Raw genomic sequence first — 20,679 nt, forward strand, 5'->3', positions numbered from 1 at the left:
TAAAGTAACTAATGGTGTCAAAAGCAGCTTTATGATAATAACACTGCAGAGTACATTTAAAGGGTCCTAAAGAATCCTTAAAGTTGGCTTTAATGTTGCCATTATGTGCGTATAGTCTTCATCTCATCAGCATGTCAATCAAGTCGGCTCTAAGCTCAGAAAGTCCGTGATTTAAAGTGTTTCTGCATTTATTTGCCTGTTCTGAAAAAGTGTATGCACCCCAATTCTGAACATAGTATGCAAAAGTTAGGTAACATTTTGAGGAAATAGCCAATACTCTCACATTTGACAAATTGAGGAAAAAACATGTCAATGCCTGAAGGGTGTCACCATTCAAGGAGAAAGGAGGTAAAGAATCTGTATGAAATAAAGGTGTGCTGTGCAGAAGGTTTGTGTGAGTGTGTGTGTGTGTGTGTGTGTGTGTGTGTGTGTGTGTGTGTGTGTGTGTGTGTGTGTGTGTGTGTGTGTGTGTGTGTGTGTGTGTGTGTGTGTGTGTGTGTGTGTGTGTGTGTGTGTGTGTTTGTGATGTCCAACTGTGCAGCTGGAGTGATATTTGGTACTTTCCACATCCAACACTAATAAATTGCAGCTGAATGTCTTATGTGTTGTTTTCTAGTTTTTCTAGTTGCATGTTCATGAGTGTGTATGTGTGTGTGTGTGTGTGTGTGTGTGCATGTGCATGTGTGTGTGTGTGTGTGTGTGTTTTTTGCATATGTTTTACATGTAGGCCTATGTCTGTTTTATTACCACACCCAAGTTTCTGGTTGCAGTTATGTCCTAAACCACTCAATTTGTTAGCAACATAACTTCATAAACTGTGTTGTAAAAATCCCAGATGGCTAACAGTCATGAACAATACTTCCCACACTCAAACGAAAAGTCCTATTTACAATTCTGGACAATTTATGATTGTATGACTTACGTGAGAATTACAATGGTAAATGGTTGAGGAGAAAAAAAACAAAACAGGAAGTTAAGCAAGGGATATATGAAAGAAAAAAAAAAGGGAGTTGAGGGAATGAGAAGAAAAGAGGAGAGCATGTGTTAATCCATCCAAAAAAGACAGAAAAAAGCTCAGTTATGTTGAGAAAAACAAAACTAGAAAAGCAGCTGCCTAACACTCGGTGGGATATCAACTGTCAGAATTAACTGCCAGTGTCAGATCCACACTCCCTGCACATCTCTGGAGACGTTTAACCGATGCTAGCTTTAATACAACACACACACACACACACACACACACACACACACACACACACACACACACACACACACACACACACACACACACACACACACACACACACACACACACACACACACACACACACACACACACACACACACATAATGTACATAACAGGATGACCTTAGTTTCGATGCCTCAAGCCTAAAGTGTCTCCAACCGACTCTTTATTAATAGAACAAAATCCTACTTAAATCATTGGATGGTGTGTGAATGTTTGTGTGTGTTTAAGGGTACGGATAAGTACGTATGTGTGTGTGGCTGCTCATGTCAGAGGTTGTGTGTACTTTGAGGACAAAAGGTCAGGTTTCTCTAATGATTTCTTTGGAGGTTTCTTACAGTACAAAACAGGAATAGTATCAATGCAGCAAAAAGGGGTCCAGTTGATTACAAATTCATTTGAACAGGAACACAGGTTTAAAATAATATGTGAATCCTGCTGAGACACTCCCAAAGCAATTATGCCTTATTCCAGGATCTAACCAGGCCCTTTTCCTGATAACAATCTTACAGCAAGTTGCGCTTTTCCTAAATAAAATATGTCTATAGATATGACAACCTAAACAACAGCAGTAAACCAATTCACAGATTTTTGGGTGATACTGAGAATTAAACCTGTTTTATCTTGTATTAATCTGACACCCTGCTGTCCATTAAAGCGTCTCCTCCACCTCCCCCATCCTCCCTCTATTCTGCTACCTCCCCCTCTAACTTAACTACACCTTCTGCCACTTTCGTCCACCCATCCATCCATCCATCTCGCCATCACTCCCCCTCCAACCCTCGCTCTTCCTCTTAGAGTCCAGAGCTGCCCGCAGATCAATACTCATAGAAGTTTCATGAGGACAGACCCTCCACTCCTGTTTCACAATAAAATGAGAGCAGAAGGAGGGAGACATAAGAGATGAAGAGGGGGAGGTGACAAAGAGAACAAAGCATGTCTAAGATGTCTGATGTGCATATATTAAACTGTACAATTGTGAGGATATCTTTTGAATAGTGTTTAAACTAAAAAAGTAAGGTGGGTAAGTGAGCAGGAAGGGAGAAAAAAGGGTGAGGCTGGGTAGAAAAGACAGAACTGATGTAAAAGGAGAAGAAGGGGGGAGGAGGAGGTGTAGTAAAATCGATTCTCTGGCCAGTCTGCAGTTCAATACCACTGAATTATTGCTTCATTCTTCCCCTTATGAGATGAGATCTCTTTCTCTCTGGCTCCACTTCTCTCAGCGACTTTCTGTGTGTTTGTCTATGTGTCTATGCACATGTGTGTATCTGCATGTGTGTATCAGTTTATGTGTGATCCACTTATGGGCGGATCAATATTTTACAATCTTGTTTTAAAAGTCCACCTTTCTGTCTCACTATTTATGTGTCTCTTTCGTTTTACTGTCTCTGTCTTTATATATTTCAATCTCTTTTATTTCTCTCCTTCTGTGTCTGCAAGATGAAAGGTGAATTGCTCGTAAAAAGAAAGCTAAGACAGAGATTGTGACGTTTTCACAGCTTTTACTAAAAGTTTCTTCTATCCACAGCTGAGATATGGATTTTTCTCATGCAGCTGCATTGACAATAAATCAGCTCTACATATGTGTGTGTTTGTGTTTGTGTGTGTGTGTGTGTGTGTGTGTGTGTGTGTGTGTGAACATTTATTGATTGTCACTTTGTACCATTGTATTTTTTATAGAAGTGTGTGATGTCGAGAATGTTAATTTTTCCCACCATGCCGATGAAGCAGCCATACGGCATTATGTGTGTGTGTGTGTATGTGTGTGTGTGTGTGTGTGTGTGTGTGTGTGTTGGTGTGTGGTAGACCATCTGTTTACCAGACTACTCACCATCTTTCCCTCATATCTCCCTGATTTACAATTACTTTCAACTCCTGCCCCTGTTTGAAAGTGTGTGTGGTAAGTTGTGTAAGACAAGACCCTATGCAAGGGTGGCTTTGTGTGTGTTTACGTTGTGCGCGTTTGCATACTTGCGTGTGTGTGTGTGTGTGTGTTTAATTGCTCGGTCCTTACACCCAGAGGCAACCACAGCTAAGAAGCACTGAAAAACCTCAGAGCCAATCAGCTTCCACCGCAGTGACCTTTCACCAGCGGCTTCCAGAAAGAAGCCAACCTTGAGGCGGGGTCGGGCAACCGCAGTAAGGGATCGCGTTTCCTGGGTCACATGTTGAAGCGATCAGCCAATCGCGAGGTCACGGGGGGTCATCTCCGCCCAATAGGAGATGAAGTTAGACACCAGACGGACCAATTACTAGCCGGCTAGCCTCAGGGTCAGACCAAAGATGTTTTGACTAAAGGACATTGAAGGAGGCTGACTGGTCGAGTACCTTTTTCTGGACAAAGAAACTACCGAGTAGGGATATTAAAACGACTTCTAACACTCACCTACCCATAAAAATAAACTTGACTTGTCTCAGCCTTCTGAAATTGGTCAAGACACGTTGAACAATATTTTGCATCTGTTTATTCACCAATTTATTTAGTTCCTTTACAGCTACTCCAATCACGCATTACACATTGCTGAATGAGCTCCAATAGATGGAGCTATTTGCTTTGTCTAGTCATCCTGCTTTTGAGTTTTTTTCCTGCCGTTGCATTTCATTGTGTTTCTTAAATATATTATCTGTACAGTGCATGTGATTTAAAGGATATTCAGGTCCTTTTTGGTTAATATTTTCCCAATGTTACCTGTCACAACTGATAAACGGCAATTTCAACCCACTTGAAGATGACAACCACAGATGGATGAACAGTACCAACAATCAAACTTCAAAAAGATGATAATAACACTAAATAAAATGTGTTTTTCTTAATAATTCGAGTAAACCCCCCACACAACAACTATAGATTCAGTAAGTACAGCATGGCATTAGAAAAACTATAACTACACTCCTGCTGCTATACAAACCCAAAGAGCTTGACGGTCTTGATGCTACAAACTTTCTAAATCCTAAGCAAACGGATCTATTCCATTGAACAAAATTATAACTGGTTGGATATTGACTAACAACAATTCAGGTAACTAGGCCTCCTAACTGCCATTTAACAGCCTTGTCTTAATGACTCAATCTTGAAACACAAACTCATCTCTTCCTTTAGCATTCTCCCGGAGATTTAAAAGCTTTCATGAGCTTGACGCCAGCATTAAAAGGGACAATTTATACATGGTGGATTTTTTTTCATATGTATTGATCAGGTTTAAATCCTCATCTTTATCTGTTAGTCATTAAATGTCTTGGAAGAATTTATACAGCAGCTGTTTTTCTTTCCTGTCTTTCCTCCCTCGGAATGACGTCATCATTACGTTGTGATGGAGCCATGTTGAGCGGATCAATACCAGACATCACATCACCTCCATCCATTTCCACATGTATGTGAGAGTAAAATGAGCAAACACACACACACACACACACACACACACACTTTTTCTTCCACATTTCTGTAATTTTGTTCCTAGACTGAATTTAGCAGGAAAACACTCATTCACAGTCAACAATCAGAATTCACACACTCCTTTCCAACATTGAGTGTGTTTGTATGTTTAACGTGTACGTGTGTGTGTACGTGTGTGTGTGTGTGTGTGTTTGTGTGTGTGTGTGTGTGTCGGTGTGTGTCGGTGTGTCAGTGTGTGCATGTGTGTGCGTGTGTGTGTAAGTAAACTGGGTGTTCTGGATGATTTCACTAATAGTTTCAGTATGGAGAGCTATAAAGAGCAGACTGTTTAATTGTAGCTGGTTTTAACGAGCCTCTGATTATGGCAGCGTTCTAGTGAGTGTGGGTCGTTAATGTTGACTAATCTACAGTCATTAGTTCAACACTGCTTGGCCTGGGATTGAACTACAACTCATACAAGCCATTCACACACACACACACACACACACAGACACACACACACACACACACACACACACACACACACACACACACACACACACACACACACACACACACACACACACACACACACACACACACACACACACACACACACACACACGCAATCATACCCTCCAGAAAATAGAAGAAAACTCTCAACATCATTAAATTGATAGCATGTACATGTGGATTTTCATCACGAGTGTTAATAGGTGTGTACAGCTGACTTACCTGTGTATATGAACCTTCCTGGTGTGCCTTTGCAGAACTGTTTGGACTTGTAGGACAGAGTGACCTCGACGACCCCGGGGATGTGTCTGGGAGGAGTCTGCACCCGGATTGCATGCGGCGTGATCAACTGAAGAAGGAAGGAAAAGGCGGACCAAGAGTCAGTACACAAACACACCAAATAATGCGGCTCTCTGCGTCAGGACAATGCAACCGGTGTTTGGTCGGTTGTTAAAAAATCAGAACAAGCACTGAAACTTCTAGGGTTTGATTTCTAACAGGATCTTTATTTGGTGCAGCCTGGTTCTGCTGTTTGGACCATGCATTTAAACTCCTGTTTTTCTTTTAAATCGGACTCTGAATCCAGTTGTGACTGTTGCTGTGTGTTGTTCTTGCTGGAGCAAAACTTCAGTGTTTTATTTAGTGAGTGGGTTCGAGATGTATTGTTTCCCTTTTCTCATTTAGTTCACATTTAAGATGAAAAGGTCCTCTTATATCCGTTGAATACATTTGAATAATTTTAAATGGGTTAGTATCCATCATAATCTTGTAAAAACACATATTGCTGTATGTTATTTATGCTTTGTTTTTTATTGTGTTACTGGACCTTAGACCTACTGTACAACAGACAATACAACCACTTCAGATACAAACAGATTTCCCAGCATCTATGTTGATGTTAGATAAAGAGGAATCATTGTATTGAACCGAACACGACTGTAAGTGACAAACACTAACTTTTTCAGCATTTCTATGGATGGGTTTCAAAAAACGCTTTTACTACTTGGCCCAGGTTTGAGGAATCTGCAGGTAGGAGGGAAATCTGCAGACAAACGGAACTTGGCAGACATGCAATCGCTTCGCACCGACAAATTTCTCAAACCGTGTTTTCACGCTTCGGAATCAATAATCAGGTTGAGTGCAAATGGAACATTCGGTTGGCCAACAAAATCCATTAAAGCTGTCCGAGGAACGCCAAGAGAGCCAGGTCAGTTTGAACTGAACTGAACTGAGACTCTGTACACATGTTAGTGTGTGTAAGTGTGGCTCTCAACACTGTAAACAAACCCCTCAGCTCTTAACACACACACCCATCCATGTGTGCCAGCGTATGCACACGCAAACACACAGAAACTGGGTGTTGTTGTTGGAAAGGAGCCATGGTCGCTCGGCACACACGGTGAGTGGAGTCAGAAGACAAATAAACACTCTGTAGAGGAGTTGCGCTGGGGAAAAGTACGACAGTGTGTATTTGTGTGAGTATTTGTGTTTGCGAGCATTAGGCCGATAGCTATAAAAATGTGCTGATTTGATCAGTATTCCACAGAGAAAGAGCAAGAGGGGGTGTGGGTGAGGAAGGTAGAGAGGGGCGGCGGTCGCTTGTTGGTGGGGGACTCATTAGAGAGGCAAACCTCATTTAGACAAACATTTACACACACACATTCACATGATCACACACAGCTAAGAGTTCGCCAAGAGGAAAAGTATGTTTTCAGATTGAATTACTTCCAACGTTACGAGGGCTGAGGCACACAGTTGAGGGGCTGAAACAACATCAAGACAGGATGATGATTTCTGACAAACTGACCTCGCTCCAAACCAGCATGGTACCGAAGATGACTTGGAGACCATCGAAGAAGTTGTCTCCTATGATGATGACTGTAGCGCCTCCTGTAGTCCATCCTTCACTGGGACTAATGGCCTTAATGCAGGGAGCCGAGCCTGGAGGGAAGAGAGCATAAAGTGTAAAAAAAAAGACAGCAATTTGGTGTCATTTACATCAGAATTCACTCCTGGTGTGAAATCTTGTTTAAAAAGTAATCTGTTTCATTTAAAGAGGAATGACTTTCTAAACAGGAAGGGAATCTAGCGCAAATCATTTTCATCTGTGTTGCAAGTGCATGTCATATTTCTTCATGCTACACCCTTGGCTTTTGGCACAAGTCCAGATCATCACAGCACACTTATACTGTACTCTCAATGGGCTGCACATTCAAAGAGTCCTTCTCAATTGGTCCTTTGGTCGGGAAATTTCTCCTTGAAACATGTACTGCTATGTGCAATTTGATGCTGTTAAAAGAGAATATTTCGAAATACTTTTTTTATTATCCAGTGAAGATGAGAAACATGTGTTCATGTTTTCTCCTACAAGTTTCAAGCAATGTGATACTCCACAACCTTTTTGAGAGAACTTGTACTGTTCATTTATATAATTATTTATCCCAAAGCCCGACTGACATGAGATTATGGGAGCTTATTTTTTAAACTAATGATATGACAAGGATAAACACACACAAAAAGCTCAGCGTGAACCACAATACTTTAAACAAAATGGATACAGTCAGCTTTATGTCACTCCAGCATTGTGTAAGTGTGTATAAGCTAAAACTAAATCACATATCACAACAATAAAAGCTTGTCTTTCAAAAACCAAATCTCCTTCAAGAGTATGTGTTGGATTACCACCATTCAATTGAATTACAACAACCTGCTTTAGTCTGGGTGTATTGTATAAAAGAATCATAATGATATTAGACCTAGTGTGTGTGTGTGTGTGTGTGTGTGTGTGTGTGTGTGTGTGTGTGTGTGTGTGTGTGTGTGTGTGTGTGTGTGTGTGTGTGTGTGTGTGTGTGTGTGTGTGTGTGTGTGTGTCTGTGTCTGTGTCTGTGTGTCTGTGTGTGCACGGTGGGTTGGATTAGCCAGATGGAGGGGCAGGAATCACCTGATAGGATTAAACCATCAACCATCTGGTGGCCATGCTGCTTACTCTCACACACATTCACACACAGACAGACAGACAGGCAGGCAGGCAGGCAGGCAGGCAGGCAGACAGACAGAGACACACACATACACACACACACACACACACACACACACACACACACAGACACACACACACACACACACACACACACACACACACACACACACACACACACACACACACACACACACACACACACACTCTTGTGTTACCGTGTTCTAGGTAAGACTGCGTTCCTTCCACGGGATCGAGTCTCCGGGCCCGTCGGCCATGTTTGGAGTTGTTGTGGACGAACATGTTGTCGGAGACTGACAGGACATGTCCATCAACACTCACTGTAGTCGATACCACCACCTGAAGAGGCATGGGACGGGACAGGATGGGGGGAGGGAAGAGAGTGAGAGGGGGGGATAGGCAGGAGAAGGGACAGGAACAAGGTTATATAAAAGAGGAGAAAGTTTGGTGAGAAATGAGGGGGATAAGGGGGAAAGAGTGAAGAAAAAAGGAGGAATTACACAGTGTGGGGTCTACGGATCATAACAAGGAGGACTTAAAGCGTGAAACTGTGAAAAGCTCCTTAAATGTAACCCGTTATCACTGCTATTACCATCACACTTATTAAGTGTGTGTGTGTGTGTGTGTAGTGTCTATCCTCCTCTGTTCAATAGTTCCTGATGGGTCCAGCCCTTAATTATCTCCCAGGGAAACAGAGCTGTCTTCTGTGGTTCCACTACAATAGAGCTGCACAATTAGAGGCACAGATACTGTCACACACTACCGTACAACTCTGTCTGTCCTATCTCTCACACACACACACACACACACACACACACACACACACACACACACACACACACACACACACACACACACACACACACACACACACACACACACACACACACACACACACACACACACACACACACACACACACACACACACACCATAGTAATAAATCTATCATTATCCTATGTGCGTCCAGTATCTCCACTCAGGCTCAAGTGGTGTCTTCCTGATTGTGTTGTGGCCATGAAGATAAGGAAATAATAAAGTCTGCACTGCCTTAAATCTTATTCTAAACCCCACAACATCCTGGCTTTCTTGCTAACTTTCCAATTCCTCTTTCCTTCTTCCTTTTTCCCCCCCTCCAACACCCTTCTCTCTTTCTCCCTGAATTGTTTGTATATTTATGTTCTGACTAGTCAGGGTCAGGGTCTCATGTTTCCTGTAAAGCCGATGATAGCTTATTTACTTACAAAGAAACACACACATACACACACACATTCCTGTGTCCACACACAGAAAAAGCTAGAATTAAATGACAAGAGTAAAAAAAAACGTGTTGTGGTTTCTACCTGGAATCTCCGCATGTCTCGTGGGTTTCCTGCATTTTTTAGACAGTTCTGGTTGCACTTGAGGAAAAACTTGAGGAAGAATCTGTGTAGGAAGACAGGCAATATTTGGGTTAACATGGAACCAGAGTAAAGCTTTTCTTCAATATATGTGAATTCAAGGTCAGTTTCCAACACAGACATAACCCAACACACAGAAATAGAAATTAATATTTCATACTGTTGGAAAGTCATAAATGAATTTCCTTGTGGATGTTAGGAACAAGTTTTTATTTTTAAATCCAGGCGAACTTAGATTGGCCTTGAAATTTCACATAAAGGCTACAGATGAACATCAAAGAAGGCAAATAAAGCAGCACACTCCAACAAAACTGGTGACGTTTTTTAAGTTTTAGAAAACCTTAAATTGAACCTTCAGTTTTATTTATTGTGAAACCAAATTTCATCATGTTTCTTAAAAACCCTCTAGAATCATGTGATGCCTACATGGCTGCATGTAGAACCTTGTCGATTAAAGTTCATATACAGTAAAAAAACATGTGAAAAGATAGATTTTGAAATCTTTCTTGCAGAGATGAGGCTAACCCTGATGTCAATGCATTAAGAAAAGGGGAACAGTGTTGACATTGGGTGTTTGAAACGGGGCCATATGTCATGAATCTATATTACAGAGTAAATCACGCACACAGATGGCCATCAACAGCTAACAAACACATCCAGGTTGTGTTTTGGTGTGAGCCAGCTGGTCGGCCTGGCAGAAACCACAAAACTACACTTGCACAATAACAAAGACCTACACATGCATACACGTTTATGTTTGTTACATCTGTGTGTTAAACCTCAAAAAATGCAACACAACTTCACTCGCAGGGAAATGATTCCTCGCCCCAAAGCGCCCAAAGTCAACCCTACAATAATACCAACATTTTTGTTTTAAATGTTATGATATTTGATTGAGACATCGCCCAGCCCAAGTTCGTTTGCAAAAGCGTTTTGTCTTTTCTTCATTACATTAGTTTCCTATTATTGTCGTGTTTTAGAAAGCACACATCAGTAAGGCACCACTTGTTGAGGATCATCAAGGAAAATCAGCATCTCTTTCTAACAACAAAATATTATATTAGAACGTTTCTCAAAGATAGCAGAGTTTTATACTTAATTTCATCCCATTGTGTCCCTTGTCTGTATTTATCTTTATGCAGTGAAACCCAATACTTAAATTTGTTCAACTTTTCTGCATCACCTCAATTCCTTCGTGGCAGAGCCTGGTGCTCTACTGTTCAAAAGATGACAGCCCTTGTACCGGATCACCAGAACAAAAGCAGAGGTAAGCGCTTTGTGTGTGTGTGTGTGTGTGTGTGTGTGTGTGTGTGTGTGTGTGTGTGTGTGTGTGTGTGTGTGTGTGTGTGTGTGTGTGTGTGTGTGTGTGTGTGTGTGTGTGTGTGTGCAAACATGTACTCCACATGTGAGTGTATGTGCGTGTGTGACGGTGCAGCACAGCCCAGTGGCAGGTCTGAGTGTAAAACTCTGCGTTAACGAGCTCAGGCTTCGTTAGAACACCGGCGCTTGGATTCCGCATGCCTAATTATCTTGACCCCTCACCCCTGGGTGACAGCCTATCACAGGAGAGGACAGCCACGGTGACCCCTGCTGACCTCCCACTGTCTACTCCTTCTCACAACACTAGCATAGCGTTAACACAACCACCTCAGCTGACCCTCCACCGTACATCTCTGTTTAAAAGAGGCTCACACACTCTGCTCATCTGCCTGAAAAATGATAAAACTAAAGCAGCGAGTTGAGATCTTTATGAGAAACTTCTTCAGTCCTGTATTTAAATATCTAGCATATAAGAAACAATAATATTTGCTATACTCAAGTTCTAAATCTGTTCATTTGGTACTTTATGTCTGTGAAATGTAGGTGAATAAATACACACTGGTACAAGTACAAATAAATCTCATCAAGCAAATCAGGTACTGGAAAAAAAAAACATTTAGTTAGATTTTTATATATTTTTTAAAGTTCAGTGTTTCATAGGCAGCTTATTCACTTTTGAGGGCCACAGCAATCTCTGGCCTCATGTTACTTTACATTAAAATGTTTCAAATTTCTTCCACATAATATAATTTACAGATGTTTTTATATGAAACCGAAAAACACGTCTTTTTAAAAAAGCATTTTGTTAAATATCTTTTTAGGTTCTCCTTTTAACAAATTTTTTCCCGGCTCTGTAGCACTTCGAGATTGCTGAAATGAAAAGTGCAATACAAATTAAATCTATTATTATTATTATTTACAGATTTATTATTTGGAAAAGAGATAACACTATTCGAAGATACCCTGAGATGAAGTATCAGATCAGATTTTCTTTTTAAGTTTTAAAGCCTAAAATTGTTAAAGAAAGCTTGTGTTTATTTTTCTTCTTTGCTGCTACAGACACACATTTCACTACTGCCACTTCCTACAATCTGCAGTCAGCAGAAACTTCTATGTTGTGCTTGTTAAAACACAAGATACAAACAATAACGGTAGTGCAACACCTTTGTTAATCAAAACATTCCTCGATTACTAGTCGACCACTATTTCTGCAAAGGGGAATGAGAACGTCTCTTAAACCTAATAAAGAAAGATATGTGCGTCTTAAAACATAAACTGAATCATCACTATAATCTCCTCTTTATTCGTTTAACAATTTCACCGGCCAAACCATCTCTGTCTATTATTGGCTTATCTCACTTCTGATCTGATGATATCCCTCGTTATTTTTCATATTTTCATAGTGCTCTACTCTATCCGTTTATTTCCTGATAGAGCGTTTTCTGTCATTGATTGCCAACAGAAGATATTCTACATTTTAATGCAGTATGTGTGCTTTCCTCTTCCCCCTTCACTTGACCCCATCTGGCCTAATCAACTCCGCTACAAAAAGGCCCTGCAGCTACACACACGCCTGCACACACACACAGACACCTTGTGTGAATTGATTGGCTGGTCCAGTCACTGGTCGTTAAGAGGCCTCCAATTAAACCGGGCAATTATAAGAGTCTGAATGACTGTGGGGGAGGGGAGCACTCTCCCTCTCGCCTCTATCTCACTCCCCCTCTCCGAGGCCCGATCATGTTCAAGTGATAACAGCGCTGTTGACCTTTGCTATACTGTGAGTAGCACACTCAGAGAGCTGACCCGGCTCACAGACACACACGTACATACGCGCGCGCGCACACACACACACACACACACACACACACACACACACACACACACACACACACACACACACACACACACACACACACACACACACACACACACACACACACACCATCTGGATAGGGTAGTGTAAGAATGGTAGAAAGCGGAAGGTATAAAACAAAGAAAGAAGAACAAATACATCGATAACAAAAATGTAGAAAGTATGAAGGCTAAAGTAGCCTAAAGGAGGTTTTTTTGTCAAGATGATTATTTATGTAATTTTGTATTTTATAGTGACGGTTTAGATTCAGACAGGAAACACGGGATGTACCACTGAGAAGGGTATGACATACAATAAGGGTGTCAGCCACACCACGCCACATGTTAGTGAGTTTACACGGTTACTGCCGAGTGAATCGCAAAGAAAAGATCATCAGTATTGAATGAATTTAAAAAAAACTTGGATTCACTCAATTCTGTTTTTTAATGTTATCTGCAACATTTCAAATTCTCAATTTCGGCATTATAATATGCTCATAACTAGCACAATAGTTATGTGTATGAGAAAGTCTTGGTTATGGAGGATTATGGCTACAGTATTGTTATTGTTGGTTAAGGTGGAGGAAACGTGGTGGTAACAATGTTCAAAAAAGTCCAATTGAAAAGTAAGGAATTCCATGTTATGGATGTCATTATTATTAAGTTATTAATTTCAACTTACACCTCTGCAGTTCTCTGGGGAATAAAAATCCCACATCAGTCAATCACCTATGTCGATATGACTCACAAGTTAGAAAACATTATACACCTATAAATCCAGATGACAGTACATTAGCATTGATTTGGAGCTAGTGTTTCTGGTCACCTGATAAATGTAAGTCCAATATTCACTCTCCTTCTATTTCTGGTTTAACTCCTTGGTAAAATACTTAAACTGATAGTTGCTAAGTGTGTGTGTCTGTCCTCTGCTTCCTTCTGCTGTGAAGGGGGAAAACCTGACCATTTAGTGAATTTGAATCAAGTTTACCTGTAGTACAATGTTTTTTTAAGCTAAATAAGTCGTTAGGTAGTCAACCACACGTGTCTTGTTTTAAGTTGCTGTTTATTCCTGACCATGTTAATGTAATGAACCACGCTAGTGTTATTTAGCCCGTTAGCCCCACATTATTGTAGGAAACCATGGTTGGATGCTGTTTTTTTTTTGCCTGTTAGCCCTGGCGCAGTAGTGAACAGCACAGTTACATCCATTATTCAGAGGCTGAGATGGCAATTATGGCTCAGAGCACAACTGACATTAATATTTAATATATAGGGCTAACACAGACCTGAGGAGAGAGACAGGAAGTGACAGGGTGAGGGGATGGAGAGGGGGCATTGGGATGTACTGTAGAGAAGAAGAGTGAAGAAGAAGAGGGGGATATAGAAACAAACGAAGTAGAGAATGAAGTTTTGTTTTGACCACCCTCCTGTCATTTAAACAGTTACAATGACAACAGGGCAAGGGTGACATCCGGGGGAATTCCAGTGTGTGTGTGTGTGTGTGTGTGAGTGTGTGTGTGTGTGTGTGTGTGAGTTTCAAAAACAGTGCGTCTAAGACTGAATGTCTGTGTCCGTCTTATTCCCTAAAGACTCGCTATTCTACTGAGCCAAGAATAACGATGCTGCCTTGGAAGAGGAAAAAAAAAAAAAAAAAAACCTCTACAAAACACACCGAAACAGACACAGAGTTCTGGTGAGTTGTTGCTGACAGGTGGAGAAATTGCAGTCAGTTAGTGCAGACAAACTGAACAACAGATCAGTGCTTTCGCTGCTCCTGCCTCCTCTGTCTCTTCTCTGTCTCCTCGCTTCCTTTAGATGTCTTATTTCACCTGCCTGCCAAGTTTCTTGGCAGAGCTTTCTGACAGAACGATGATTTTCACCATCTTCCTCTACGTGCGTGTGTGTGAAACCACTTGCTAATGCGTGTGTATCTATCCTAACTGCCAGTAACTGATCAGTTACTAGTTGCACGCTTCAAAAACACAACACCAGTTTGCACAAAGAGGAAGCCTGTTTGCAAACTCATGCATAAATATGATTCAAAGCACATTTGAGTAGTATTCAAAATACTGTAGGCCAGTATAATAGCTGTGTGGTTATACTGTCACTATCAGATATCATGGAAGTGTACTATACTATTTCAGTTAAACATCATTTTCCTTCTAATCTGTAATTTCAAGTAGTTAATCTAGCTAATATTTGAGAGTTTCCCTCTCGGTCTGTTGATCTGTCAGAGATCAACTTCCTGCTTCCTGTTTACACTGAGTGCTTGTTATTGTTTAATGTGATTAAATCAGATAGCATTGCTGGGCCCTGTGCCCGCTATCTGAGTAGTCATGCAGTAGGAAAAACAAGGATATGAAATACTATTACGCCCTCCATTCTGCTGTTATCACAATAATAATGTGATAGTGTATTGCTTCCTGTGGAGGAAATGCTTGCTTTTTTCTTTGCCTTTGTAGTGACTTGTTCAAGAGCACTTCAGCAGAGATAAGTCTAGTACGTGGCTGGGTCCACGGTGTACGGACAGTCCCTAAAACCAAACTCTGTATATCTGTTAGAAAAACTACAAGAAAGGGTTTGATGTGGTTTGAGGTCATTAAGAGTTACAGGCCAGAGGTGTGGTAGGTTTATAAACTGATAAGGTATTTTTAAAGGGTTAGAGAGATTAAAATAACAGAAAGAAGAGAGTAACTGAGAAGAAATTTGAAATAGAAGATAAATTAATTTTACTTGGAAGAATGACTGGAAATCCACTTTATTCTTGCTTCAATAATATGTGAAGTCCACTAAGTCTTGCATAACGTAGAAACTGTACTGCCAAAGCGAGCATAAAAGCTTTAATGTGTAAAGCTGATTCATTGTATTCTTGTCTTTCCAGCACATCGGGCTGCAACTAATAATACTTTTCATTAGCGATCAATTTCAACACATTTTTCCAGAGCTTGTCGGCACTGTCCACATTGAAAGATTTACTATTTTCAAAGATTTAAAACATAAGTAAAAGAAATACATTTTCACACTTGAGAAGAAGGAAAGAGCAGATGTTTAGCATTTTCTCTTGACTTATTTTGCCAATAATGTTACTCAACTAACCATGGCCACAACAAAGCCTCACAATGAATGTTATGTGACAAACTGAGATGTAAAAACATGATTGATATGTGTTTCTACCCTGCTTAATGTTTTGTGTTTTCTTTGTTTGTTTGAGACTCACAAAACTTTAACTGTATAAAGTAGCCCCTTTGGCTGAAAACATGCCGTATTTGCATCAAAAAGGGGACCTGGGAAGACGTCCACATGCACACACTCAGAGCCATGGATGAGTATTACTGAAGGTAACAGGAGAGTGAGAAGGAGGGAATAAGAAACCTAGACAAGGAGAAAGTGTGAGCAAAGGGGGGGCAAGTGGAGTGAAAAAAAAAAAGCAAAAAGGAAGCGAGGTAGGGAGGGAGGGAGGGAGTGAGGAAATGCATGGGAGAGGAAAAGAGAGTTATGCGAGGGAACAAGACTTAAGAGAATTGAGCAGAGCCGAGCGAAGCGGAGTTATTTTACATAATGATGGTTGATATGCACAGAGGTAATTGATAGCTGAGCTGCAGCCCAAAAAACACCCAGCTAGCTGTCAATCACAGCTCGTCTCCCAGGAGATATGCTAATGATGATGATGATGAGGGCTTAGCTTCATATTGCTATCATTACTATTAATGCTGTCATTGTTGTCATCTCTGCATATTTAAATGACAGAACAGGCCAGGGCGGAGATAGCCCGCCTGTGTGATGTCTATGAGGAGGCCTGCACTGTCTGCCAGGGCTGAAATAAAATGAGTATTAATAACCTGCACTGTGTACTTCTGCAGCGCTGGTGTGGACCTGAACAAGTGTCATTACATCATTGTTACATGTAACCGTGACACTGATGTCAGCAGTTTGTGACAAGGCGGCTCAGAGTCGCTCAGACTGACATGCAGTCATTATGTATGGACCACAAGCAGCAACTGTATATAAGCTAAAGGATTATCAATACGCTTACAGACAACATTATGATGAGCTAGATTATGTAAACCACTTGATACACCTAAAACAACGCATACTGTCCGTCAAAGAGAGGAGGCAAGTTGAACTAAAAATCGATCTTTAAAATCTCAGGTCTATGGTCCGTGAGTTTTTTAGTGTTTACAGATGTACTTTTGTCTAGTGATGACCGCATTGTCAAAAAACAAAAAAGAGACAGCTGCATGATCTTTAGCCAAATACTTTATGTATATGTGTCAACCCATATTTATTTGGTAAGCCCTGCAAACAAAAAACTATCTCTTTTAGCTGTCAGGAAAATCTGCATAATCAACCATATAAGATGTATATTAAGCCCATAGATTCAATGTCATGGTCATTTGTATGGACAAATACTTAAACAACAGTGATGCTGTGAATCAGAAGACACAACATATATACAAACCATAATAAGGTAATAACCAATGTAATGCAGTTTAGGGACATGACAACTTTAAATTACAACATGTTCTCCTACAAGACAAATACTGTCAGGGGTCTTTCTCATAACAGGGAGAGAAACAGGGCAGATGAGGGGCTCGACAGACTTGGAGGAAAGGAAGAGGTTACTGTGGTGTATATTTTAAAGGCTGAAGGCAAACTGTTGAATTATAGATGAGAGAGATTGATTTAGAGGGGGGGTGGGGGGGCAAAGAAAAAAGGATAGAAGAGGTGGAAAGAGGGACAGAGGAGAGAGGGGGGAGTGAAGGGTGAGCAGCTAAAGGATCGCTAGCTCTGGGCCAAACATGTATGCACGTACACACACACACATGGACACACACAAACACACATATAGCTTACCTCAAATCGATCTAAAGCTCAGACTCCCTCTCTTTACATCTCTCAGTTGCTTTCACACACACACACACACACACACACACACACACACACGCACGCACGCACACACACACACACACACACACACACACACACACACACACACACACACACACACACACACACACACACACACACACACACACACACACACACACATTTTGTATCGAAACAATGCAGGAGTCTTGTGTGTGTGTGTGTGTGTGTGTGTGTGTGTGTGTGTGTCTGTGTGTCTGTGTGTGTGTCTGTGTATGTGTGTATGTTCCTTTGTCATTGGTCTTACAAATAATTCATGTTGGGTGGGGGGAAAGAAAAGGAAGAGTGGAGAGGAAGGAAGTGATGAAGGAAGTGATATTGACAGGAACCTCTTCCTCCTCTCTCCTCCTGTCTCCTCCTCTCTCCATCAGTCATTCACTGAAAAGCACACACACACACACACACACACACACACACACACACACACACACACACACACACACACACACACACACACACACACACACACACACACACACACACACACACACACACACACACTGACTACAGAAGAAATTCCGAGCTATAATGAAAAACTCTACTTTTTTTAACTCCTTCAACTTATCACCATATGTTTCTGTGTGTCCTCACTTATTTAATGATTGGTGCAAATGAGCTGTTCAAACATTGCGAACAACCTCTGCTTATGTTTTTCTGGCAATTACATCTTGTGGTCACTCACAAGATAACTGCTGTCTCTCAGAAGCAAAGTGTATGAAGTTGTTAGAGCTACGCAAAACCTCAAAGGGGTGGACCACTGCCTTGTTCACATCCCGTCTCTTACCAGTCAATGTTAGTTTCTTTAAACCACAACCACAGTCTGTTCTTAGCATTAGCTCAGAAGTTACCCTAGCCTAAACCTGGGGCAGCAGAAGGTCCATTAGCAAGGCTATAAGAGAAGTACCTGTTATGTTATTGACATATGAGGACTTAGTGTGTTGGTGTACTATATGTGTGAGCTTGTATTTACATTGGTGAATATAAGAGGTACATACTGTATATTGTCTTTCTCTACAGGTGCTTCTAGTTGTGTGCATTATCCTTGGGGATTATGTGTGTACTCCATTCTGATATATTGTGTATTTGTAGGGGTGATATGTTGTTTATTCAAAACATGCTAGTGAAATGTAATATTTAGAAAAAACTCACTGCTTCCTCTGCTCTGGTCTGGCAACACACACTGACTATTCACTCTGGCTACCCCTGTTACACTGACTGGTATTACGCTTTTGAATCTTTTATTTTATATTTGGACTGTTTAGATAAAGATGCAGAGAACAAAACAGATTTGTTCGTACATCTGTGTCTCTACTCAACAAAGTTTTTGAACATTTTCACAGAAACCCATACCTGAAAAACAAAAAAAGGGAAAAAAATAAATAAATGGAGTTGTGTGATAAGTCCCTGTTTTAACATTTGGAGAACAGCGAAATCAAAGTTCATTTGTGATCCAAACAGGAAGAGGTAAGCGGTGGCGGGAAAAGAGAAAAAAGGAAACCTAAGGGAAATGTGCGGGGCACGCTGGAGGATTAGACTCCCACTACGTTTGTCAAACAAATTAAACCCTGTCCAGGTTCCTCACCTGTGCGCTCACACACACACAAACACACATAAACTGCCCGCGTGGCACGCATATGGCTCACCCGGTCCAAATAAGGAAATATGCATACATTACCATAACTAATGTACGAACCACTCCATTTAATATGCTAATTCACTGAAATATTACTGAGCGCCGTCTGTTGTAAATGAATAAATTTGAATTGCAATTAGAATAATCCTTTATAATTAATGAAAACTGTCAATTTTGGTTCAGAAGTAATTTGATTAACGGGTTGATGGGGCACCAATTAAGTGGAGGATGAGGAGGAGCACAGAGGAGGAGGAAGAGAAGAAAGAATACAAGCTCTTCAGATAATCCCTTCCTCTTCATGTGTAATGAGAGATTAAGCAAAAAGGATGTAATGTTCCTTTAAAGACACAAAATGTAAAACAAACAGAACGCGTCTCTTACCTTTGTGGATATCACAGCAGAATGAACAGGAGGAGGCCAAAAAAAGAGGGAGAGAGAAGGGATGATTAGATAGAGGACATAACACAATTTGATACATGTTCAGTTAATAACAGACTTCAAACATACACCAGTTAAAACACCTTTCTTATGACTGTATTTCAGATAGTATTGTTTCTGCAGGTTCCAGTAATAGTGTCATTGGCTTTTTAATTCACAAGAACCTCCTACCACTAATTAACCACATCCATGTTGCTGTTATTAGCTAATTACAAGACTGGACACATGCCCGGCTAATTAAAGCTATTAAATGTGAGTGTGTATGTGTGTTAGAGGGTGTATATTAAGGCATTTCAGGAGTTAATGTTTTAATGACACAATATAACCTGCATTGCAACAGACCATGTGATGCCACCCCCCACTCTCCCAGTACAAAACACTGCTGCTCCCCTTTATTCCCAGATCAATAGCCAAGGTCATTATGTGCAGCTGAATCATATGTTTCACTAAAGTTGCTGCGTGTTAATAATATTTCAACAGAGTTGCAGGAAAAGCTTCTAATTTAGCTCGTTTAGTCAACACTGTCATCCATCATGGCGAAAACACAATAGACCCCCCTGACTCTCTCTGCGGTTTCCCTTTTCTCTCCTCATGTCGCTTTTTCCTCATCTCATTTTCTCTCCTCCACAGCACCTCCTCCCCTCCTTATTCATTTTCCTCTTCTCATTTTCTGCCTTATCCTCCTCCATGCTCTTCATTTCTTGTAGTCAATCCTCTCTTTCCTCTCCTCTCATTACAACGGCAGCTTTCTCTGCATTTGCACTCTATAATCCTCTCCTTACAAATCTGAATATTCATGGCCTTGTTTTGTTTTTGAATATTCAAGAACCAATTAACAGGCTGTTTATGAATAATTAATGCTCATTATTTTCTCCCTTTTAAATGTTTAATAATTAAAATCTATAAATCTGAAAACAAAATGGCATTGTTTTTTTTACCACAAACTTTCAATCGAGAGCATGTGGCAGTGTGTATGT

General features: G+C 40.7%; 1 pseudogene; it reads right to left on the bottom strand.

Annotated features, from left to right (window-relative positions):
- LOC134872313 (transcription factor COE1-like) overlaps positions 1–20,679 on the bottom strand; it is a 74,748-nt pseudogene that overhangs the window by 16,171 nt on the left and 37,898 nt on the right.

This window comes from Eleginops maclovinus, chromosome 11 (genome assembly GCF_036324505.1).
Source record: "Eleginops maclovinus isolate JMC-PN-2008 ecotype Puerto Natales chromosome 11, JC_Emac_rtc_rv5, whole genome shotgun sequence".
In the NCBI taxonomy this organism is placed as follows: domain Eukaryota; kingdom Metazoa; phylum Chordata; class Actinopteri; order Perciformes; family Eleginopidae; genus Eleginops; species Eleginops maclovinus.